This window comes from Acomys minous (assembly GCF_964271855.1).
Source record: "Acomys minous genome assembly, chromosome: 16".
Classification (NCBI taxonomy): Eukaryota; Metazoa; Chordata; class Mammalia; order Rodentia; family Muridae; genus Acomys; species Acomys minous.
Genome location: NC_140498.1, coordinates 11,821,533 through 11,833,089, shown reverse-complemented (window position 1 = coordinate 11,833,089; position 11,557 = coordinate 11,821,533). Strand labels below are relative to the sequence as shown.

General features: G+C 51.8%; 1 long non-coding RNA gene across 1 annotated transcript in view; it reads right to left on the bottom strand.

The window, feature by feature from the left end:
• Window positions 1-5,956: 5,956 nt before the first annotated feature.
• The window catches only part of LOC311587242, a 46,705-nt gene continuing 41,104 nt past the window's right edge, over window positions 5,957-11,557 (bottom strand). The window contains exon 3 of the long non-coding RNA XR_014775801.1: window positions 5,957-7,565. This is a non-coding gene — a long non-coding RNA (uncharacterized lncRNA). The remainder of the gene's footprint in view (window positions 7,566-11,557) is intronic.

Here is an 11,557-nt window from a genome sequence, read left to right as displayed (position 1 = left end):
CTAGAATCTTTACCGCCTCCCTGGCTTCCCGTTTTTCTCCGCCCCCTTCGGCATGCTGGCACTCTGGACACCTGGCATGTGGAGCCGAGTGAGGCAGCAATTGTGAGAAACACTGGCCCTCGGTTACCAGGTGTTTTCCCTTTACCAACAGCGCCTTTTGCTTTCCAAATGTTTCAACCTCTACCTGCAAATTCTCTACTTACACAGCCAGCTCTGCAGTCCTTTCCAGAAGAATAGAATTTACTGACCCTTCTGGTTGTCATCTCTTTTTTTTTTTTTAACTGTATACTGTTCTGCCTGCATGTACACCTGTAGACCAGAAGAGGGCACCAGATCACATTACAGATGGTTGTGAACCACCATGTGGTTGCTGGGAATTGAACTCAGGACCTTTGGAAGAGCAGGCGGTGCTCTTCACCGCACTGAGCCATCTCACCAGCCTGTGGTTTTCGTATCTTAATGCTCTTTCTTCCAATCTTTTAGAAAAATGTAATACAGTAAAAAGACAAAGAAAAAACAAAAAATTCCCTCTGAGTATAAAGCAGGAAAGAACTTTGCAACAGCAGCGGTGATTTTGCTGACACCCTGAAACAGCATCTCTGCATCTTCAAACCTGTGTCTTCCTCCACAGCATTAGAAATTAAGTTACCCATTATGCCCAAAGCACATTGGGTGCCACCTGTAGACTTCAACTTTTTCCAAACCTACTTTATTTGAGGTTCTTTAATGTTTATACTTCCCTTCCAACCCACCTACCGTAGCTATGAGAGAAAAGAGGTTAATGGGAACAGGAGAAGTAGACCTTTTTGGACTCAGTTCCTGGGAGCGGTTCCCCTGGTGTAGTCGGCAGGATTTCAGCAGAGCAGCAATTCCATCAAAGTTGCTGCTGGGACCTGGAACAGCAGCCAGAACTGGAGCCCCAAAGCGTTCTCTGGAGCGGTTCTCTCTAGGAGCGTCTCTAAGTGGAGTGATGAACAGCCAAACAATACCAAGACCCAAAAAGCCCCACCTCCTGTTTTGGGCTCACACACATATATCTCCTCTCAGAGTCTGTACTAAGATGTGTTTCAGCTGGCAGAAACCAAGCCCCCGCATGAGGTGGTTCATCTTCTAGTGGATAAACATCACCTGTTCTCTCACAAGTCCGTTCCCCATCCCACACTTGGGATCAAAACAAAAACATGTGTACATCCACTACAGGTCATTTTTCTCTGTCGAGCATCTTGGTGGGCCACCGAGTTGTTGGCTTACTTACAGGGCACAGGTGAGGGGGTGCTTACAGGAGTATGGGTGACCCCAGAACATCTGCATCACTTGAAGTCTCACCCCATTATGGATGATGACCTCAGGAGAGCTGCATCATGGAGTCCTGCCTTCAGTTTACCTCTCACGTCCTGAATACTCCAGCACATTCCAAGGTTGTTATCTGTAAGGGGGCAGAGACAGAAAAGAACAGTGCCTGGACTCCCAGTGCAGATTTTTGTCCGTCCAACCCTCTTCCTACTTAGGAGCGCTGTTTCATTACCGACAATAAACCCAACTACCAATGTATCATTTTTGTTCATTTAGTTGCCACACCTACCAGGCAGGAGTTATCTTTACCCCAAGGAAGAGATAGGCTCATCATGTTATGGCCAGGAAAAAAAATTCACAACACACTACCACCCATCCCACAAAGAAATCTGGAAAGTTTGGAGCTTCCTCGGGGAGAGAGAATAATGGTGGGTTTTGAGGTAGCCAGCAGCAGCATCCTGCCCAGCCAATTAGAGTGATGAAGGAATTAAACTGAGTCACTGTGGGGCTGGAGAGATGGCTCAGAAGTTAAGGGTACCGACTGTTCCTCCAGAGGTCCTCAGTTCAATTCCCAGTAACCACATGGTGGCTCACAACCCTGTATATAATGTGATCTGATGCCCTCTTCTGGCCTGCAGGTGTACATGCAGGCAGAGCACTGTATACATTTTTCATTTTTTAAAAAAATGAGTCGGTGTGATGGTTAAGCTGATTGTCGGTTTGGTAGAACCTTGAGTCACTTCGGACAAGCCTCTGGGAATACCCACTTAGGTTAACTGAAGTGAAAAGACACGCCTCGACTGTGAGCATCTCCACTCTGTGGATTAGAGCCCCAGACTAAAGAAAGAGGAATTGCTATGAGAAACGGCTTTTGTTGTTCTCGGCTCCCCAACTATGGATCAGTGTGACAGGCTGTCCAAGCCGCGTCAAACTCCTGCCATCTTGGGGACTGTACCCTTGAACTCTGAGCCACAACTTTCCCCTTGGGCTGCTTTTGTCAGACGATCACAGGAAGAGAAGCACGGTTGCACATGCCTTTGCTAGTGTCACTTTAAATCATGGTGTCATCTGGCAGCTCGGCACTTCCACCTTATCGTCTCACTCTCGTTGTATGCCAACAGTAGGCATGGGTGCCCGAGGAGACACGGACATCGAAGAAGTTACCCAGGTGGCATGGGGGGTAGACCTGGAGCCCAAAACCAGACCTGCCATTCCCAGGGTCTTGCTCCATATCACTCTGTTTAGCTGCTTAGAGCACCCATGGCGGGTAGAGGGCAGGTAACAGGAGGAGAGTGGCCCGGCTTCTTTATCTGAAAAATAGGGTCATGACTCTCCATGGAGGGTCCTTGTGGGGATCAAGTCTTCAATAGTCCCTGGGATCCATGACCTAACACCTGTCATGATGCTGCATGCTCTAAAGTCATTGTAACTCTTAATCTATGGAGAGTCAGAGTTCTGGGTGAGCTGTCCCCAGGGTAGGCTACTAGGTTTGAGGGGGGGCTCTCTTTGCTGTGATAGGGCTGGTCTGAGAGAAGAGCCAGGGTGGACTCCTGGATGGACCAAGGAAAGACTGGGGCTGCTTCTCCAGACTCGGTACCCTAGGATTTTGTGTACACAGCATGTGTTATCTGTTCCATAATGAATTATTAAAAAACAAAACAAAACAAAACAAATAAACAAACCAAGGACCAGGCTGGCAAGAAAGCTCAGAGCGTAAAGATGTTTACCACCAAGTTTACAGGCGGAGTTTGATTCCGAGGACCCACGTTTGTTGGCTATCCATGCCACCTCAAACAGCAGGAAAGGCAGGCCTCACTTTGTAAACTCTATATATTTTATAAACCTCCAAGGTAGGAAAGTGGCCAGGGCCCCTCCTGAGGAGCTCCAGCAGCCAGGCCCCTCCCCCAGACTTACTTAACAACCCCAACTTTCATTTTCTAATGCTAACTGTCATTCATATGCCCAAGGTGGGAGAGTGCCCAGACCCCACCCTACAAGAAAACCCCACCAATCCCTAAGGTCCCCCAAGCTCAGGACTTGAAATCCCACCAATCCTCACCCTGGAAATCTCTGCCCCTGGAAAGCTCCACCCACTAAGAAATCCTACATAAACTCTGCCTGTTGGCCTTCCTTCTCAGATGGAATGGTATCTTGGGACTCAGAAGCCCAGGAATTGACTACACAGCTCTGAGGTGGGACAGTGTCCCGGTGCAAGTCCCAGTCCCCTGAGACACAGGAGCTCAAGAACCACACAGCTCCGAGAGCTAGCCTCCTCAGCAGAGGCACTGTAGCAGGGCGGGGAATTGGGGTGGTAATCCCCAGCGGAGCTGAGGAGTTCAGGAAACCTCAGCCCTACTCCATTCCGTCATTTCTTTCCTTCTCTCATTGCTTCTTGGTTTCTTCCAATGAGTCATGCCAGGCAGCAAATCTCATAAAAGAGATTTATTGGGAGGGTCCAGGGTGTGAAGGGACAAAGACAGGGTTGGTTGCCTCTGTTTCCTGAAGAGGGCAGCAGGGAAGGGCAGGACTTATATAGGATTTCTTAGGGGGCAGAACTTTCAGGGCAGAGATTTCCAGAGTAAGGATTGGCGGGATTTCAAGTCCCTGAGCTTGGAGAGCTCAATGATTGGTGGGGGTTTTTTGTGGGAAGCTCAGGGATTGGTGGCCTTTTCCATCCCCCCCTTTTCCTACATCGGACCCATGGGTTAGGATAGAAAGACTTCCCTATCGCATGCGGCTTTAGCTGAGGCACCTTTGCTGCAGAGCTGCTCAGGGAGGCTGGAGAGGAGCCGCCGCCACTGTGGACAGCTCCTGCAGTATCTCACAATGGCAGCAGGCTGAGGAGGTGTCACTGTTTTGACAGGTGGCACCATTTTGACAGCCCCTGTGGTGCTACCTCACAGTGGCACAGGCTGGGAGTGGGAACCAGGGGCTGCCGCTTTGACAGCTCTTGCAGCATGCCGCTCAGGGACAACACTGGGTGCTGTTCAGTTTCCTACCGTCTCCTGGGAGCAGAGGCAGCCATCCCTGGATTCGTCCCTCCAAACCCTGGATTTATCCCTCCTGATAAGTCTCTTTAATGAGATCTACTAGCGTGACTCTCTCAAGGGAAGAAGCGAAGAAGCAAAGAAACAGAGGCGGGCTGAGGCTCTTGCGGGCTGAGGCTCAGCTTGGGATCCCCTCCCCTGGGAGGAAGCATAGAAGTTACATTGTAGCACTCCAGCTCAGCCGGGGATATCCTCCCTCCCAGCTGCAACGCCTCTGCTGAGGAGGCCTTCTCACCGCGCAGTGCGGTTCAGGAAGTCCTGTGTCTCAGGATACCCTTGCATTGGGACACTGTCCCACCTCAGCTGTGTGGTTCCTGGGATCCCAGGTCCCAGGATACATTTCCCTCCAAACAGGAACACCAACCAAGCCGAACTGACCACCATTAGTTATTTTCTGACCTGACTTAACCACAGCAGGTGCCCGCCCCAAATTATTATTTTTTTCCCTTTTTTTTAAAAGATATTTTTACTTAACTTGAATTTATGTGCATTGGTGTGAGGGTGTCAGGTCTTGGAGTTACAGATAGTTGTGAGCTGCTATGTGGGTGCTGGGAATTGAACCCGGGACCTTTGGAAGAGCAGACAGTGCTCTTAATCACTGGGCCAACTCTCCAGCCCATCTCCAAATTATTTTCACATCCACATAATATATATTGTGGTACTTTATATTTATATACATGTGAGATAAAGATAAGCAAACAAAACCCACCCATGACCTCAAAAGTATCTGTATACAAGTACTCAGAGCTGCGCTGATCCAGCAGCCACATGACCATCCTTAGCTAGTAGCTGCACAGCAAGGCAAGGAGAGTCAGGACAACTCCACTCATGAAGGAGGGAGATGCTGTCACATGTCCCAACGTGAGTGAACCTTGAGGACACTGCTGAGTAAAATGTGCCTGTCATGAAAGGAGAGACCCTGCAAAATTCCATCCATACGAAGCACAGGGTGATGGCTCATCTTACGGAAGCACATCTCTGGGTGTGTCTGTGACGGCATTTTTCACAACTGTCCGCCCCTCTCCAGCCTTTCAGAAGGCCCCTCCCCAGGCCCCCACCTCCGACAGCCAGGGCAGGTGTGTCACGGAGAGCATAGAAAGGTAGCACTGCAGAAAGCCTGTGGTCAATGTATCTAATATGCCACCCCCAAAAGGGCTGAGGCCTGCAGACTGAGAACCTGGGCTCTACGCCATAGCAGAAGGGCTAGAGAGCCTCTTTCCGATGGTGTTACTGGGCCTCTTTGCAATTTCTCTCTCTGGTATAACAGGCTGAGCAGCAACACTAGAAGCTGCTGACAGCACTGAGGGCTGTGAGCAGTCTGAGCAACAGAGGACAGTGAGAAGAGTTGCCTGGAGCTGTAAACCAGTTGAGGGATCCATAGAGTTGCCATGGCTGCTGCGCCAGCTGCCTGGAGAGCTGTATACACTTCCGGCTGAGGGCTGGTGACTCTCACGGCTCAGGGCGGCTAGCGTGACTTCAGCTTTTGTGATTTCTGTGGCAGTTGAGCGGGAAAGCCCTCTGCTAACTGACAATAGTCCCTCTACTCATTTGTTCCAACCTCTCTCCTTCTCCCCCTCCCTCCCTCCCTCTCCCTCTCTCTCTCCCCCTCTCACTCCCTCTATGTCTCTCTGTCTCTTTCCCTCTCTCTGCCTCTCCCCAGCCGTACTCATTTGCCCAGCACAGATGTTGAGATGTTGTTAGACGTTAGATCTGAGGTTGATGATCCCTCATAGGGGTCTGGATGCCAAGAACCATCGTCTGATACACTTGCCTAGGGCAGCCTCCCACAGACCTGTGTGGCTGCCATTGTGAACCCCGCGCAATAGCCTGGTCTGGTAGCATCCGTCCTGGACTGTGTCTCAAATAATAATATCAGCAGAGCTCCAGAGGAAGTAACTGACAGGGAGAGGCTGAAGGGCAGCCATACCCTGGTTTCCCTTCGGTGGCAGAGGTCCAGGCTTGTGGGGACATCCAGTCCACCCTCAGCAGGCCTCCGTTGGGAGTGACTGTCAGCTCATCTCCTCATCCCTGTCGACTCACTCACTGGCTGTAGTGGCTGTGCCTCCAAAGGTCTAGTTGCCTGGGGGACTAGAACTTTATTGTCCCAGTCTTTACTTTGTTTTGGACAGCTGTGGTGACAATGGTTGGTTGTCAACCTGACTATTTCTGGAATGAACTACAATCCGGAAACGGAGGGCACACCTGTGATCTGGATCTTGAGGCAGGAAGACAACAGGCCTTTCATCCAGATCTTGAGGTGAGAAGGGTCACACCATCTGCTGGGAGCCCATATAAGGAAAAGGAAGAAGGAAGGGCTTGTTCTCTGCCTGCTGGCCCTCACCTTTGCTAGCACATGCATTCCTTCGCTAGCACTGGAGCCTACTTCTTCAGGATTCCAGCACATACAGAGATACTCAGCCCCATGGGACTGAGCAGCTACTAGATTCGGGATCTTCCCGCTCACAGCTAGCCCCTGCTGGCCCTAGTTGGACTGCAGCCTGTAAGTCATGCCATTAAATTCACTCTTTAAATAGAGGGAGATTTATTCCATAAATTCTGTGACTCTAGAGACCCTTGATTAATACACCAACCTTGCCCGCCTGTCTACAACAAAACTCCTGCCAAAACCCACTTTCTCCTTGCCCCTAGGAGTCTTTGAGCCCCAGGACTAGGGGCTGTTGCAGGGTATAGCTACTCATCTCAGGGCCCCGGGAAAGTGTCTCCAGTTTTCTCTCAGACGGGAGAATGTTTGTGGAATCTCAGGGAGGCTGCAGAAGTGTGGCCCGAGTGTCAAAGCCTAAATATCTGTAAGAAGAAGGCTGGTAGCTGAGCCAGGAGCCCGGGCCACAGAGACAGAAAGGAGTCATAAATCCAGAGGACAAAGCCCATAGAATCCTGAGGGGCTGTTTTTTGGTTTTACCATAGGGCCTGGACTAGGCTCCTCCCACAGGCAGGAGCACAGGCCACACCCACTCCGTGTGAGGGAGGGAGGCCCCGGGGTCACTACTCAGTTGCAGCCTAGCCCTCAATCCAGGTTTTACCACTTGGAGAAATGGCTCCCTCCGGACACAGGGGAAGACCCAAGCTAAAGCAGTTCGTTGGACCACTACGATGACTAGACGAATGCTGTGCCGGAGCAGGGCAGGACCACCCTGACGCAGATTCTGCCAGCCAAATCGCGGATCCTGTGCGCATACAGATAAACACTTCCGATTATAGCCTGCCCTGGAAGAGAGAAGTGCAAGGCTTGTCAGATGGAGTCAGGAGTGAATATTGAACTGTCGTGAGCAATTACATCATCCCCAGGACATTTCCCCCATATTCTCATCCACAACAAAGGGAAAGGGAACAACAATTTCTGTGGGAGAAGGTTAAGGACACATCTACTCAAGCAATTCCTCCCTGAGAACCACTTTTCTCCACCTCTACTCTCCTGGGCTGGGGGCTTTGCCCTCCTCGGCCTCTCTACCCACCGCTTGGCAACTTTGGCTCTCCGTCCACGTGTTTCATGCCTTCTCCATTACTCTACCCACGTGGCTTAGAACCACGCTCCATTTCTTTACCCAAGGCTGTTATGGCCCCCCCCTCCCCCGTCCTGAGGAGGAGGGTAACACTGGGGACCCAGTGGCATCAGTTAACTCTCCAAGCTGCCAGGGAGAGCGGGTATGTAATCCTCCAGAGAGAAACCCTTCTGGCTTTTGTAGGGGGTGCTGGTCCTGAGGCCAGGTGAGAGTGAGGTATTTCAGGTAGGTGTGGCAAGGTGGGGACAGAGATGAGGGATGATAGAGTTGACTGTTCTACATAAGGAGAGATATTCCAGCGTCTGCAAGTCACCAAATGCTCCCCTAGAAACCAAGTCATGCGTGGTGCCGGGAAGCCAGTCTGCCCCCTCAGCTGCTTGAAGGAACCAGCAGGACAATTTGAGCTTCCATTATCTATTTTCACGTGTCAGAAGGGGCTGGTTTGGACAGTGTGGGTAAATTGAGCCCTGAATTCCACCTCTGAAAGGAAGTACAACTGGCTGAGTCAAATTCAAGTTAGGGTCAGCCGGGCGTGATCCTAACACTCAGGGAGGTAGAGGCTGGCAGACGCCTGGCTGGAAGCAGAGCTGACGCTGAGAAGGAAGGCCAGTAGAGCCAGGCTGAGGGGCTGCCTGTGGAAAAGACCTGCATCAAGTGGCTGACTGGTTTTTGTTTTTGTTTTTGTTTTTGTTTTTTAAAGCAAAGTTACATGACCAGAAGCCAAGCCCACTGAACTGGGAAACGGACGTCAGCACCTGAGAACCGTAGCCTTACTTTCCTCATGGAAATGTTGAACAAGCACAAAGCAGGGGCGACAGCTAACATCACACAGTTGCAGTGACTGTCACGCTCCCGCTAGCTAACCTTGCTTCATGTGGATTTTTACCCACTTCCCCCCACCACAGGTACTAGGCAAGCCTCCCCCCCCCCCCAACCAAGCTCTCTCCTAGCCACTTTTGCCCTTACTGGGTTACTGAGTTAAACAAAACAATACCAACCAAGTCCAGGAGCTTAGCAGTTTGGCCAAACAATAGCATCTATGGATCAAGAAGTTTGCACTTTTGGATCCTAGGACTCCAGACAGACCCCAAGGCTGGAGTGCTGTAGGGAGGGGCTCCCAGGGCTTCTGAGGGTCCCACAGGAGGAAGCTGCTGTCAAGCCCCTGCATGACTTGGGCCATGGCAGGCTGGTGACCAGACGCCTCACACACATGCTTGCCCAAATGGCTTCTGCAAAGAGCCAAACCTTTTAGCCAACCAGTGAGAGTACAGGGACTGGGCCACTCAAGTGGGGCATCACAACCTTCCATAGCTGTGTCTTGGAAGGGCCTCTGTCATCTTTGTGGTACTCTGTTCACTGGAAGCAAGTCGCTAGGTGCGGGCCTACATGGAACAGACTGCACAAGGGTAGTGACCAGGACATAGGCTCACTGGGAGCAATTCTAGCGACGGCATATTAGTGTAGCCTAAAGTCTGTTCGTGGACACAGGCCTGTGAGGCAAAGGTTGGCACAACCTTCTGTAAGGCAGAGGCCTTTGAATACCCCTTAGCTCAGCTTGATCCTGCCTATTCCATATGTGCCTGTGGTGGCCCGCACATCCCTCTGTGTTCAGAAGTGCCTGGTCCTTATCCTCAGGGCAGCCTCTACCCATGGGAGTGGGTGTGTCGAAGCCCTTGGCCTCTGTCTTTGCATTCTGTGGACTTCTTTATTAGACGTTGGAGGTGTGTGAGTTGCAGGGGTCCAGTGGCCAGCTTCCGATGTGACCCTCTGCAGGTCTCTCCTCCTGGTCATCACTGTCTGCACTGGATCAGGACAGTCTACTCTCCTGAGGAGGAAAATGGAGGTGAAGGCTGAGATTCCTGAGCCCTTCTCTTGTGTGCCCCTCACTCTGAAGAGCCAGATGCCATACCCTGAGGATGCTGAGCCTTGCGGAAGTGGACCACACAAGTGAGTGAGAAACAAGTTCCCTAGCCATAGGTGAGTCCTCAGGTGTCAGTGGTCCCCCAACCAGACTAGCTGCTGCCTCAAGGATACCAAGCCAGAAACTAGTCAAACTCTCAAGGGACAAACACAGGGTAACTAACTTTATTTGAGACAATGGCAAGGCACTTCCCTTTGGCTAAGTCCGTATTCCAGCTGCTGAGAGCAACCCTAAACCAACTGCGCATGCCCTGCCGCAGCACTTCTTTTGGGGAACCAGACCCATCAGCTCTGACAGTGTTATACTGCTCAGTGTTCTCTCACTGAACCAAACAACTTAGGTGGAGGTGAGACTGGTTTGGACTCAAACCGCAGAGCCTGTTGTCTGTGGGGCCCCTGTGGCCAAACGGCACACACAGTAGGGGCGCACAGTGGAGGGAGCTGCCCAGTTCCTAGCAGCTGGAAAGAAAAGGAAAAGGAGAGGATGGGGTCTCATAATTGCTTCAAGGACTTGCCCTCAGGGGCTGGCCGTGAGTGTCACCTCCTAAAGAACCCCCCACCTCACAATGGCACCAAGCCTTAGGAGGACATGCAAGAGCCAAACCACGGTATGGTGACAACTTGGGGACAAGCTAATGCCTAGCCATAAGACAGACAGACGTACAGTCACTCCACTGCCTCTCAGACAGTAATGAACAAGAACAAACAAGCACTATCTAGACCCTTTTCACAGGGAGAGATCCTGAAAATCCAGGATGAAATGGAGGAGGCAGGGCTCCAGGACCCCTACGCAAGCACGCACGCACGCACGCACGCATGCAGTGGGAAGCCCTACAGGGCCTGTGGACACCTAGCACACTTGGACAGAGTCCAGTCGCCAGAACACCGTAGCAGAGGAGCCAGCATTACTGGGGGGAGGGGCTGGATACTGAGGTCAAGGGTGGGGCTGCAGGCCCATAGGCCTCTGCTGTGTTTATTATCTTAGTGTGTGCTGGAAGGATGGGGGCAGAGCACTTCCCTGAGTTGTGCAAAACTCTGTATTAACTCCCGGGGGTGGGGGGAGGGAAGGCAGCGGGAGGATATTAAGGAGAAATCTGCCTTAGGCTCTGGTTAAGGGGCCTGTGGGAGTGCTCTGTCCTGTTCTTGCTTTGATATCCAGAACACCACAGCCTCAGTCTCCCCCCCTGCCCCCAAAACACTCTCAATGCCCTTGGCCAAAATGCAGGCCAAATGACAAGGGTCTCAAGCATGCATAGGGCACGGCCCAACCCCAGCTGTCTGCTGCATCAGTTACAACAGCCCCCAAGTCGGTCCTAGTGATTACTCTCCCTTCAGGGTGACAAGGACCACCATTAGTCCTGTGGGTGCAGGCGGGCAGCTGAGCTTCTGCCTCTCTGAATTGCTCTCACACTTGATAAGTCTCCTTCTGCCTAGAAGCCTTCTGGGGACGGTGCGGGGGGGCGGGGGGCAGGCTCAGCTCTCTGCGCTCTCGTGTTAGAGAGGTTATCGAGGTACAGCTAAAAGGGGGTAACCCCACACCAAGCCAGGATCATGCTGTACTTCAGCCATATGCCTCACCTTGCCCGGGACGCCGTCCTGAGAGCATGAGTGACCTTTGGGCAGGGAAGAGCTCTGCTTATCACGTCATGTGGGGACAGCATTGCCGTGTCTGCCCAGGCTCTGATGTTGGAAGCACTCACTGCCAGGCTCCTCCACGGAAAGCCATTGACCTTTCCATGGGGGCCCTGGAGAGGTTGCCAGGCCCGTGTGTGGCAT